At 47.8% G+C, this 13,606-nt stretch overlaps 1 protein-coding gene across 1 annotated transcript in view; it reads right to left on the bottom strand.

Moving 5' to 3' along the window:
- Positions 1 to 13,606, bottom strand: part of LOC144824202 (dynein axonemal heavy chain 11-like) — a 3,356,387-nt gene that overhangs the window by 2,887,748 nt on the left and 455,033 nt on the right. The gene's annotated exons all lie outside the window — the stretch shown is intronic.

Genomic DNA, 13,606 nt, shown 5'->3' with positions numbered 1-13,606 from the left:
GGATGGGGCTTGAGGTGATGTGTGTGCAAACATGCCCTGTGGCGCATTTTAAGTTGGGGAATTAATTCCTTTTCAATCCAGAGGTCCCCTAGGGGCCAACTAGCCCACCAGGTACCTCCAGTAAGCGCCACGGAGCTGCGTTGCAGAGTGTTGTAAAAAGGGGCGTGGCCTTTGAACACCTCTCTGCAACGCAGCTCCCTGGCGCATACTAGAGGTATCTGGTGGCCTAGTTGGTCCACAGGGGACATCAGGAATGAAGAGGAATTAATTCTCTAACTTAAAACGCGCCACAGGGCGTGTTTGCAGACATGTCACCCCAGGCCACGCCCCCTTCCTTCATCAGTGTGCAAACGCGTCCCGTGGTGCGTTTTAAGTTGGGGAATTAATTCTCTTTCAATACTGAGGGTCCCTGAGGGCCAAATAGCCCAACAGGTATCTCCAGTATGTGCCAGGGAGCTGCAATGCAGACAGGTGTTCAGAGGCCATGCCCCTTTTTACACCTCTCTGCAACGCAGCTCTGTGATGCCTACTGGAGGTACCTGGTGGGCTAGTTTGACCCTAGGGATCCTTAGGATTGAAGGGGACTTAATCTCTCAACTTAGAACGGTGACAGGGCGCGTTTACACAGTGGTGAAGGGAGGGGACGGGGCCTGACGTGATGTGTGCAAACACGCCATGTGGCGCGTTTTAAGTTGGGGAAAAAATTCAACTTCAAACCTGTGGGACCGTGGGGGCCAAGTTGTCCACCAGGTGCGTCCAGGAAGCGCCACTGCGCTGCGTTGCAGAGAGGTGGTGCCCCTTTTTACATCTCTCTGCTACGCAGCTCTGTTGCGCTTACTGGATGTAGTACAAATTCGATTTACTCACCTGTTATCAGGAGACACCTCAGTGCTGCAACTTTGAGCCCACGGAGGCGTCCAAGATGGACGCCTCTGCCTGAAGCTCCATCGGTCGGGCTTGCATTTGCCCATATAATCATGCTTTAACCCATCTCTAAGCCCAACAACCTTTCTCCATCCTGCAGCTGACCCGATAGGCAGATCTACGGCGCTCGAACGGGGTCTGGAGGAGGTGTGTGACTCGTGAACGGCAGAGGAGATCGAGGGCCTCGCGGCCTTCTCCCTTGGAGATTCCATCTGCGCCTGGCTGGTCGGTGAGTCTTGCGCCTGCGGGGCCCCCCCGCGGCGCTCGTTGGGTCCCCCTACACCCAATGTTCCCTCTAATTATTTTCCTCTGTGTGCGGCAGTGTAGGGTCTCTGTGCGCTGCAGCCATGGCTATGTGTGCCAGGAACCAGACCGTGCGTGTGTGCAGCACCAAATATCCCTCAAAACTTTTGCCTAAAAATCTGAAAAGATGGTGCATTTCCCCACATACAGTGCCACGTTAAGGGTCTAAAGGCAGATTTGCAATTTTGATACACCCACCATGACATGAATTGGTTACACAGGCAAGTACACTTCAGGTTTACAAAAGCACAAGATTCCAACGGTGGTGCCATCATAAGATTTTACTAAAGATTCTTAAGGTAAATGTTGAGAGCCTACACAAGATTACATATACACAATAAGTTGTGGAATGGAATATTTTTGCTGTTGCCTGTAGCGTTCATCTTCATTTGGCAATTTCAACTATTGCCAATTACTGCGGGATACAGTGCTTAATTTGTAAAACAATAAGTGCCGGGGCTCAAAGCTTAGCTCAGAAGATGTGCATTGTTTTCTGTCTGTGGCCCTGGATGAAAGTTTGTCGAGGAAAAATATGTAATGGTCCTTAGGGTGCAGTAATGGTGGAATCCGCAAAGGTTCAGTGGACTCTGGTGCCCCAGAGTTGTCTCTTAGAAGGTCTGGAAGGAGAGCTATCCTACCTGCTTACGTAGGGAAGTATTTAAGATAGATATACTCTTTACAGGTGGGTGGTCGGCATTTTAAATACTTATGTTTGTTTAAATCTGCTGAGTGAAGGTAACCATGGATATGGAATGAGGCTATGTCATTTAGAATGCCTAGAGGGGTGTGACTCAACCAACGGATACTGAGCATATTATAACAATTCTGTACCCATCAGGTTTCACGTGCATGTCTTCCTTGCAGAACTGATCAAGAAGAATGCTGCCAGAAGATATTACCCATCTGATTAAAGTCTTTTTGCTATTTGGATCCTATGTTCTGATCCCTTCCCCATACTATTCAATGTTTATAGGGTTCCTCTTGCACCCTGTCACAGTCCATAGCTCTTAATAGGTCAAGTAACTTTATACGTCTGCAATAATGCCCTGATACACAGACAGTAGGTATGGCATAACCATGAACCATCTGTCTTAATATCAGTAAGTAAACAAAAATCAAAATGGGGAGTGAAGAGGTAGTGCTAGAAAGCACTAAGGTGGGCGCACCCTCCTCCAGTCATTGGTATAAATAAACAACAAGGTCCACCTCTAAGAGGTTGTCTGTAAGCCAAGGTCTAGCAGGCATGCACAGTATTTGTTAAAATACCCCTCACACACCAAAAGGACCCTTGGTGTCATGCTTGGTGTCATGTTACAGCCCTATCAGTATACTTTGATTTATAATACCATTCCCATATCCTATACTGAACTGTGGCATACCCCATTTTCCTTCCCCTATTTCAACAGATGGAAGTTCCATTTACCCCTCTTCCAGATCGGCTCATGGGGCACTGACTCCTACTTATTCCAGTATGTATTCTGACAAAAACCTTCCATTTGCATTATTTTGCAGCTTACCACCGTTAAGTGCAGATCTTCACGACATAGAGTGTGTGTTTTATGTTATGTGTGTGTTTTGTCATGTAGTGTTGTTTCCCTTTTTCTTTTCAAACAGGTCACAGCACCTTAGTGTGTCTTATATTTAGAGACTCGCTGAAATCGCAAAGTCACCATATAGGTCACCATGCTTTTCCTTCTACAGGTGACTTATGAAACGCACATTGGGAACCGCGCTGGAAGTATTTACGTGCTCTTATTTTATCTTTGCAGGTTCATAATTCAGAAATACTGATAGGGCTGTAACTGTAATTTAAATCTCTTTCACTTGTATATACACATAGCACACATTGATGACAACATTAGTGAGTGACAGAGGGATCTGACCCCGTCCTGAGGAAGAGGCAGTCAGCCTCGAAACATGTTGACATCACTAGGAGAAATAGCTCATTGTTACGCTTGATTTTCTCCGCTACACTCATTTTTAACGATACCAGCCTATGACCAATAAAGATTTTATGTTTCCATAAGGCCAAGTATTCTTTTAAAACTCACTTTTCCAAATCACTCCTGACCCTACTTACACTCACTCAAATACACCTCACATAGCGCTTACAATATCTAAGTGCTTCAGCGTAGTCGCCAGTCGCAGCACGCCCCGTCCCGCAGTGGGGCGGGAAGACCCCGATGACGAAGCATGACACCAAGGGCCCTTTTGGTGCGTGGGGGGTATTTTAACAAATACTGTGTATGCTTAATATCAGTAAGACCTAAACCTTATTTTCAGTCATGAAGCAAAGCAGTGTGAATGTTGTCCAGTTGAATTCAATGATACACCTCCGCCTTCTCAAACACTTAAACCGCTGAAAGTTTTAGGTGATGCATCCTTGTTAATTCACAAGAATATCTCCACCCTTTTTCAAAAGTAGTCTCCACGGTGAGGACATCTCATTTACTCTTGTTAATGTATACCGTATTTTTTCTAGCTTACTGCATTGCTCCGCTGTCTGTTTACATGTCATGAAACTCAGTCTGAATAAACCGAAAACTATTCAAATCAAGCTCTGAAAGGAGTGCAATGTTTTAAATAATCTGACCATCTATCATTGCCCCATAGGTCTTTTGGACGGTTTCCTCATTGACAGATTGTTTCCACTATCCAAAATGGAGGAGGGTACTTTCTTCTATTGCATGGCTGGGTTGGCGGTAGAACATGAATTGGTGAAGTTGGCAGTCTGACGGCAGGCCGGGGGAGTGCCTCGAATCTTCACCACATCTGGCCTTTGTAAAGGTTGGGCATAGCTCAATGTCCTTCCCAGTCATGCATCGCATTCTGAAAAAAAAACAAAAGAAAGTGACCCTAAATTGTAGTAGCCTTCTAGCCTGCCGCAAGAGGCCATGTGGACCGTTTCTGGTCCCCTTCCTTAATTTTTGCTCCTGCCTTCAAAAGAAACCTAGCATGGCAAAGCAAGGCTTTAGTTAGCGGCTTAGACCATAGTGGCAGGTTTTAAGACTATGTCTTATCTGCTGTGAGCTTAGCCAGGTGGCGGTAAGAATGCTGCTGTGATGTCCTCCTGTGCATTGGGACAGATTGGCATAGCGTTATAAAAAGTTTTGTCTTGATATGTAATGAAAGAACAAGTTGGAAATAGTGTTTGTAGGTGTCACAAAGTTGTTGATATGAACAGGAAGGGAACGGACAGAGTTGCATTTGTGGAACAGCTAACTGCTATAAATGGATGCTCCTTTCTTCATTTGAGGAAGTGCTGGAAGACGGAAACAAACACTGAAAGTTTCCGTTCCTATTCTGATGAATATTAGGATCAAAACTGTCCCGACAAGTATTGATTCCCCAGTGAACGAAATCCTCTGTACTGGAAACATAAATCGGATTTTGGATACTTCGTTAGTGCAAAGATGTCACGCATTTGTGCCACTAACCGTCACTCTGATTACAGCGCTGGAACGGCGCCTCTGACACCTGTGTGCTGTGCGCCCGGCCCGGGCCACAGCAGACTTTACTTTGACTTGCCAGGCTCAGTAACACTAAATAGTTAAAGATCGTGCTCTCACTAGTGCTGTGCTACAATGGTACAATCTGGCCAGAGACCCGTGTGGGGCCTGCCCTCAGCAGTTGCGTTACGGGCAGCTCTGTGGTGCCGTTGTGCTGTCAGCTGCCTGCGTAGGAGTGTGAGGCAATACTTTATTATAATATAATTAACCCGGCGGCCGTTGGACAGGCGGGACGGGCACAGCATCGACCTGAGTGAGTGACTCTCTAATGTTAGCCTCCCCCTTCCTGTTGCCTCGTATGCCTGAACAGCAGTCTAAGGTGTGCCCGCTCCCCAGTCACAAGGCCTGGGACGGAGACCTACTTTAATACAGCATCCAAGGGGAAGCCGACCGCTCTGTATCACGGCAGGCGTTGCCCTGCTCGCTCGATGTTTGGGCCAGAGCTGAGCCCAGCTGCTACCAGGGCTAGCTGTGGCCAAGACAGACTATAGAATATCAAGGCGGCAGAGACCCAGCCCCGGGAGACCTGTGGAGAGTGCGAGTTGAGCACCGTGACACTTTGCATCGCCTGGCCGCACTCCAATTAACATAGTTTGATCCAGAGGAGAGACCGAGAGAACAGGGCAGTGGGATTGTTAGCGAGGGGCTGGCTGCCAGTTACATGTTACACTGGCCAAAACCATGTGCTGACAGCACACATACAGTGTTATTAGCTGTTTGAACTCCGCTTTCCATTCAGGTAAGCCACAAATATGCCTGCTTTATAATTTATTATTTCTTTTGCGAAGTTTTTGATTGTGTCAGTAAACAATGTATTTTTGGGACATTTGTAGCATTGACTGGTGACTGTGGGTAAACTTTTGCTGTGTGACGATTTAAAAACGACATGCATTACTAGGACTGTGCAATCAATAGTAATGCAGCTGGTTTTGGCATGTGTCACTTTTCACCAGTGGGTGCATTTACATTGTCACCTGCCCAGTTGGTTTTGTGCACACCACTTACGCAGGTCTGTGCTGTACTGTGATGAAGAGTTTTTGGTATCGGCGGAGGATGTTTTCTCTACCGGCAGCTCCCCCCAACCCATCTGGACATAATTGGCAGGCCAGACGGATCTGAACTTCACACTTACCAGTGAAGCCCTCCAGGCATGTGCGTTTGTCACAGTTTGGAGGACAGGCTTTTATTGCATCCCTAACGTGACCCGTGGAAGAGAGATACTACAACAGAAAGGCTGTCTGTCAGATGGCAGCGCCAGCACTATCAAGCAGCCCTGGAGAGGAGAGGGCTGGAATGTTATGCTTCTAGAGATCCTCCAGATTGTGTTATTGTCCGGTCAACATGTTTCTCGCTGGCGTTATTTAAACAAGCGATTCTTCAGGACCACTGCGACTATTTAGCTAGTATCTAAATGGAGGAAAACTGTCTACTCTAATTCCCTAATGTGTAGTGTGTGTACAGAAGTGTGGGTACAAAACACCATCAACTAGGGATGAAGGGAATTGGGAGGGAATTTATCCCTATATTACCCTTCTTCTATTGAAACCTGTGTTAAGCTGTCATTACCTAAAAAGTTGACACAAAGAGTCCCTATGTTTTGAAGCAGCCTTAGATTGCTGAGGGAAACAATCCCAAAGGGGTTTTCTTACAGAAAGTCTATCACGGGGCAAAAACAGCAGTGAGCCAATAACAGTAAGCACCAAACAATAAACTGTAATCGAATAATAAGCATAAACAAAGGGATAAAAAATCAATTCGAGATTTATTTGGACCTCCCAACTGGGTTACAATCTAAAAATAATTAAATTCCTGTTGTTTGACTTATAGATTCTATGAAAATTATATGTTTGTCCTGATGAAGGTGTAAAGATTGAAAGCCACCGAAACGCCGCGTCGACTTGTTTTGCTTATTGTATTGTCTGTTCATTTTAATTTGAAATCCCAACCCTTTCACAAAAAGGCTGTTTTAGTTGTTTTTAATTATTTTTAGATTGTAACCCAGTTGGGAGGTCCAAATCTCGAATTGATTTTTTATCCCTTTGTTTTGGGATTGTTTCCCTCAGCAATCTAAGGCTGCTTCAAAACATAGGGACTCTTTGTGTCAACTTCAACTCCCCCTCCCTGACATCCGTCACTAGGGGATCCTCCATTTGTTTGAAAATTACCTAAAAAGTGTAATGGTCAGATAACAACAGTATCCAGCGGGTAAAACTTCAGGTTAGATCTTCCACCGCAAGGTTGGGAGTGCCTGAGCTGCGTTGTTAGCGCCTACCCCTCGCCGCTGGATCCGGGTCCCCTCCACCCGGATCCAGCGAGAAACATGTTGACCGGACAATAACACAATCTGGAGGATCACTGGAAGCATAACATTCCGGCCCTCTCCTCTAGAAATCCGTTTTTAATTAAAGCAGCGGACCACCTGAATAAATCATTCCCGGTACCCCTAGCTTTATTTTAAGTCACACTTCAACGTCTACTAATCCATTTTGGCCCCACACCCGCACTTCATCCATACGGCTTTTGGAAAAAGATCTCCGCCAAAGAGCCCCTCTTTGAGGTGTTGCCCGTTGGGTATTGCACCGCCGACCCAACGAGGAGCAGGCCCAAATGATGAAGCATGACACCTGAAAGGGTGTGTGAGGGCATTAAATCCAACAAAATGGATTCCCAGGTTTAACCTCTCTTTACCCTAACAACACCACTCGCATCACAAACTGTATAGGTCTTTTCCCCCTCCTCTCTCTCACCAGGAACAGCACGGCAATTTTTGCATTAACTCATCCGTTAAGGGCACGCTGTAGCTGGACCTTCTACTTATGATTAAGTAGTAATAGCCCTTCACTCCTCCCTTTTGATACCATCTGACTATGTATACCCATCTTGAAACAGTAATAGTGCTCATTTAGTGCAGTGCAAAAAACTGTGGAAGTAACGCTGTGAGTTTACCAACTGGTTCTCTTCATTTTTCAATAAGTAAAAATTTATTTGTTGCTGGGAGCCAAAGCACGAAACAAAACTATGGCTAAGCACTGTTTTCCCGTTTGAACTTTAACTTTCACACAGTAGTCCTCTGTCTGTTTCGGGAGCAGAGAGCAGGGAATCCGTGTGTGTCCGGAAAAGGCACACACGTGATTGGTTGCGGATTTTGACTATTCAGATTTTTAAAGCAGTGAGTCACCCAGGATCTACTGAGAATGTTTTATTGCAAAGAATGCGTCTGCCTGTGCATCTTTAGATTGTTATTTTTTGGTGTTACATATGTTTTTGTTGGAGTTGATGACGAACCTTTTCTTACTGTATGTAAGAATGGTTTTTACTTTTCCTGTCCTTGTTAGCTGCAGCAGACTGTTATATGACCATACATTCAGAGAACATTTCCATAGTTCTAAATTGAGGAAATGAGTTTCTAGAGTGTGTCTTCGCTAACCACGAGGAAGAGATGAAACGTTCCCTTCCGAGCGCGTAGCGACTGGACAGTGTTGCATTAATGCAGCTGCTGTTTGCCTTGTATTTGACGCTTTGCATCATTAGTTTACTAACAGTGCACAGCTGCTGGTGTGCGCAGTAATTAGCACGATTACTAATTCAAACCCCGCAGCTGTGCTCTCCAAGAGTCGTCGTCTCACAAGGAGGAAATGGCAGTTTTTTGCACGCTAAATATAGGACACTGCGCGCTTTGGGTGACTTCTGTGCGTGCGCGCTCATGCGCGCAGGTTATTCGGAACAGTGCCCCCTGTCCTCCGCTGGGCTGGGTCGCTCGGTTCCCGGCTCCTGGGTTGCGCCCGTGGCTCGTGGCCTGTTGTGCAGTCCCGGGCCGGGGACTCGAGTTGCGGTCCTCCCAGCTGGGCCTGGGGGCTTGGGGCGGGTTCTCCAGGGGTCACGATGGGGTGCGGCTGCGGCGGCGGGTCCTGTGGGGGTGAGTGCCACCCCTGTCCTGTGGCGGCCCCACCGGTTCTCTGCAGCCCCTGGCACAACTGCGGCTTTATCCCTGACGCCGGTCCCTCCGCGCCTACCCCAACTACCGGAGCCCTGCGGCCCGAGTCTGCTGCTACAGACTGCCGCCTGTTCTCCCTGGGCCCCCCGCCATTTGGTGGATAGGTTTGACGGTGGAGGGTCTCCAGCGTTGACGGCCCGTGGACCATCCTAGGGAGAGCCTGCCGCTGCATTACTACACCATTTTTGAGTTGGCCGCGACCTCGTGCTTCCGCTCCTGGGCCCGAGGCGCTGTGGTACCGCGTCATGACTGGCGGATGGCCGAGGGGAGGATTATACCTGAGTTGTGGTGTTGATTACCTCCAGCCTCAGCACTGGTGCTGCCACTCTGCTTCTCGGACCGCAGTAGTCATTGGGGCCGACTCTGCTTGCTCTATTGTGTCATTGGGGTGTTATCTATCAGGCCCTGCTGCTTGCCTCGTGCTCTAGCGTCTTGGCCTCGGACATCTGTGCATACCGGCTGCTGCCTGCCATTTGCCCTCACGCAACATGGGAAAGAGGGATCCAAACCAGTGCAAACTCAGCTTTGACAAGGCTTCCCTTGTTACCTCGGATGCCCCCCCTGGCTCCTCCATGGGCGACGGGGGTTCTGCAGACAGAAATTATGCCGCGACTCTGGTTACCACCATGATGAGCGAGATGAGGGCTGGTTTTAAATCACTGGACAGCCGATTTGACAGTCTTGAGCAAAAGCTGACCGACATGGGAACCAAGGTGCAGGCACATGACTGACGCCTGGACATGGTGGAGTCAAGGGTCTCGGATATGGAGGATGGTGCATCAAAATCGCTGAAGCGTCTGGAGCACGTTGAAAAGATCCTCAAAGAGGTGGCCATTAAAAACGAGGACCTCGAAGCGCGTAGCCGACGCAACAACATCCGCATCCTTGGCGTGGCCGAGACGACATCGACTGGACGCATGGATACCTTCGTGGAAAAGTTGCTCGTGGAACTATTCGGCAGAGAAGTCTTCATACAGGGGTTCGTGGTAGAGCAAGCTCATAGATCTTTGGGCCCCCGTCCTCGACCTGGCCAACCTTCACGCCCCATCATCGCAAGGCTTATGAATTTCCGGGACCGTTATGCTGCTCTTCAGGCGGCGCACGAGAAGGGAGAGATCCAGTGGCAGGGCAGCGCCTTATCCTTTTTCCCTGATTTCACCCTCATGGTGCAAGAGGCGAGACGTAAATACAACGGTGTCAAGGCCACGCTGAGAAACCTGGGCCTCAAGTATGGTATGCTATACCCAGCGCGGTTAAAGGTGGACGTGGCCGGCAGATTTCACATTTTTGATACCCCCACGGAAGCGCAGGAGTTTTGCCAGAACTATAAGAAACAGGGGTCGGGCGCGGTAAACACTTCTGGCCCGACTTCTCCAGCATACGATGATTCCCAGGCCAATGCCGATCTGTTCATTGACCCGGGGACAGGCTGATCACCCATTATCTCATTTCTAATCATCATTGTTGGACTGCATGCCTTTACAAAACTTTTATAACTCACTCGTAAATTGATATGCAAGTTTGCCTGACCGTCGAGGCGTTGCCGCCCCCCATGGCGGAGGCCTTCGATTGTTTGATTTTTGTGGGTTTTTGACAGAATTCACTATTGTGCATTTATGATGTCAATGTCATACATTTTACGTTGTAATGCTATAGGGGTTCATTGGGTTTGCCTCTTGGGGTTGACATGAGGCTGGGTGGTGGGAGGTGGGCGGGTTTTGTTTTGTTTTTTTCCATTGATGACTGTTACATTTTTATTTATGCATACAGGTTGAGTTGGAGTAGCGTGAATAGCACACAAACCTGTCTATTTCTGATATTGTTTCCCATATGGCTAAGTTAGGACTTCAGCTCGGCCCATCCGGGCTTTCACTGTTGTCCTGGAATGTTCGGGGGCTGAATAATACTAAAAAGCATAGGCAGGTTTTCAAATATATTACTCGACACAAGATTGATATTGCTTTTTTACAGGAACCTCATTTGACCACCTCTGACTCCTCTCAGGTTGCCAAAAGCAGGGGCACCCATCGGTTCTTTTATCATTTTAGCAGATTCTCTAGAAGAGTGGCCATAATAATACATAAGCGAGTGCCTTTTGTTTTGTCCCACAGCATCGCGGACAGGGAGGGCCGTTACCTGATAATCACGGGGGTACTTATTGGATACAAGATCACATTGGTGGGAATATATGGCCCTAATGTTGATAGCCCTTACTTTTTTCAAGACTTACAGGTGCAGCTCCTCACGCTCGATCCTGGATTATTGATTGTGTGAGTGGGACTTTAATTTATTGATGAAGCCCACTAGAGACAGCACATCCTCCTCCCCTGACACTAATACTAGGTCCCGTCCAGTCCTACTCGATATATGCACACACCTATCTCTGGTCGACATTGAGGCACAACTTCACCCACAGCTTCCCGACTATAGACACTATTCTGGGTTTCATAATACCTGGACCAGAATTGATTACTGGCTTATTTCCCCTGGGGTCGCTGGTTGAGTTGAGAGCCTTCTCACTCTTCCGCACACACATTCGGACCACTCCCCTGTGGTTCTTAAATTGCTGATCCCCAGGTTGGGTGGATATGAGAGGCAGTGGAGGTTCCCCGGGAGGGCACTGACTGACCCCGTTTTTACCGAAGAAGTACGACAAGCCATTGAAGAATATTTTGATCTTAATACTGGGTCTGTGGGGTCTTGGGCGGTTCTTTGGGCGGGGTTCAAAGCAACTATTTGAGGTGTCTGTATTGCCAAGCATGTTGGTGCTTTAAGAGGCATCCGTTCCACGCTAACTCGCATTGAAAAAGATATTGCTGCACTAGATAGAGAGCTCTTACAGGACCCATCAGGTGACAAGGAGGCCAGACGTCTGTCATTGATGGTGAAGTTTAGAGAGGAGGCGGACAGAGAGTTGAGATTTTTGACCAGACAGTGCACGGCACGGCAGTATGGGGAGGGCGACAGACCCGGTAGGCTACTGGCACAACTGCTTCGGACCCCTTACCAGTCATCCTACATCACAGAGATTGCGGGGCCACAGGGAACAATGCTTCGATCCACGCCGGAAATATGCAACACCTTCTTGTCCTATTACAAAACCCTTTACACTTCCACACTAATGGGGGACCAGAAAGACCGGGGAGATTACTTAAACGAGATTGCAATGGTCTATCTTGAGAAATATATGCAGGAATTTTTAGCTACACCCATCACTCAAGGCAGCATAGTTGAAGCCATTGAGGCGCTGAGGGGTTCCTCGGCACCAGGCCTTGACGGCTTCTCTGCCGAGTTCTACAAGGCCTACAAAGAGGCTTTGGTCCCGCGACTGGTGGAGGTGTATGCTGAGGCACTTGAGATGGGCTGTTTGCCTCCCACGTTCAGAGAGGCGGTCATCATTCTACTTCCCAAGCCAGGTAGGGACGCCACATTATGCAGCTCATACAGACCTCTCTCCTTATTAAATCTCGACTACAAGATCTTAGCTAAGGTTATCGCCATCCGGCTCTCATTGCAGTTGGAATCTATCATATCCCCAGCACAGTCTGGGTTTGTCCCACATCGCTCCACCTCGTTGAACCTGAGGACTTTGTTCTCTGTTTTGCATCATATAGACCCATCCACACCAGCCGCCGCAATCCTCCTTGACGCTGAGAAAGTGTTTGACTCCTTAGAATGGCCCTTCATTCTGTCCATTAGGAGACAAATGGGCATGCCAGAATGTTTTGTCTCCACGATTGCACTTTTATACATCGTACCTACGGCCAGACTACGCCTCAACGGCACATTAACCGAGCAGTTCTCCTTGTCACAGGGCACACGTCAGGGATGCCCCCTATCCCCACTGCTTTTTATATTGGCGATGGTTCCTCTGGTCCGTCACTTTCAAGAACAACACCTACACAGGGGGCTCCAGTTCCGTACGGGTCCTCTTTTAATATCTTTGTACGTGGATGACACAATCTTATACGTCACACAGCCTCACATTAATCTGGAACCTCTTATTCGGGAAATAATTCGCTTCAGCAAATTTTCAGGTCTCCGCATCAATTGGCACAAATCGGTAATTTTTCCACTCACCCCGAGCACCACAGAGTGGATGTGCCCTTACCCTTTTGAATGGAATCAAGACTCAGTCAAATATCTGGGGGTACATATCCATTTAGACACTATGGCCATCATTAGGCTAAACTACGGGAATGCGCTGGATTTTTGGGAGAGCCAGATTGAGAGATGGATCCGCCTCCCTTAATCTATGGCCGGGAGGATTGCCATAATTAAGATGGTTGTACTTCCTCGTTTTTTGTATCTTTTCAATAACATCCCGATTCCTCTCACCAAGATCTTTTTCTCCGAGCTGCGCTCCTTGCTGTTGCAATTAGTTTCGGGCGACAAAAATCCGTGAGTATCCTGGCGGGTTTTGACCCTCCCATTTGGTGTTCCTGATTTTTATCTTTATTTTTTAGTTGCACAATGCTCATATGCATATTCTTGGTTTCACCCTGATGCCCGTATTTTATATTTGAAGCCTGAAGGGGATTTGGTCCTGCCCGGACTGCTTTCCAGTGTTCTTCCTAAGGGGTTCCCGCGAGACCCGCAGTACATACAGACTGTCTCGTCCACCTGTTGGGCCTGGCATAGAGTGCGCAGACTCCTTGGCCTTGACCAGTTGTATTCTCCGGCCCTTCCTTTGCCTAATGCTACTTGGCTCCCTATTACCGGGGAAACAGTGGTTAAGCACACATTGACCAAATTCCACATTCATTCCATTGGCTTCCCCGAGGGACATGCTTTTTCTGTGATAGAAGACCAACGCTTCTCAGACCGTTCATTCATGGATTCATTTGTATTGACTAGACTAAGATCCATGATGCGG

Source organism: Lissotriton helveticus, chromosome 3_1 (genome assembly GCF_964261635.1).
Source record: "Lissotriton helveticus chromosome 3_1, aLisHel1.1, whole genome shotgun sequence".
NCBI classification, from domain to species: Eukaryota; Metazoa; Chordata; class Amphibia; order Caudata; family Salamandridae; genus Lissotriton; species Lissotriton helveticus.
The sequence above is the reverse complement of the archived record's forward strand: the minus strand, read 5'-3'. Positions and strand labels throughout refer to the sequence as shown.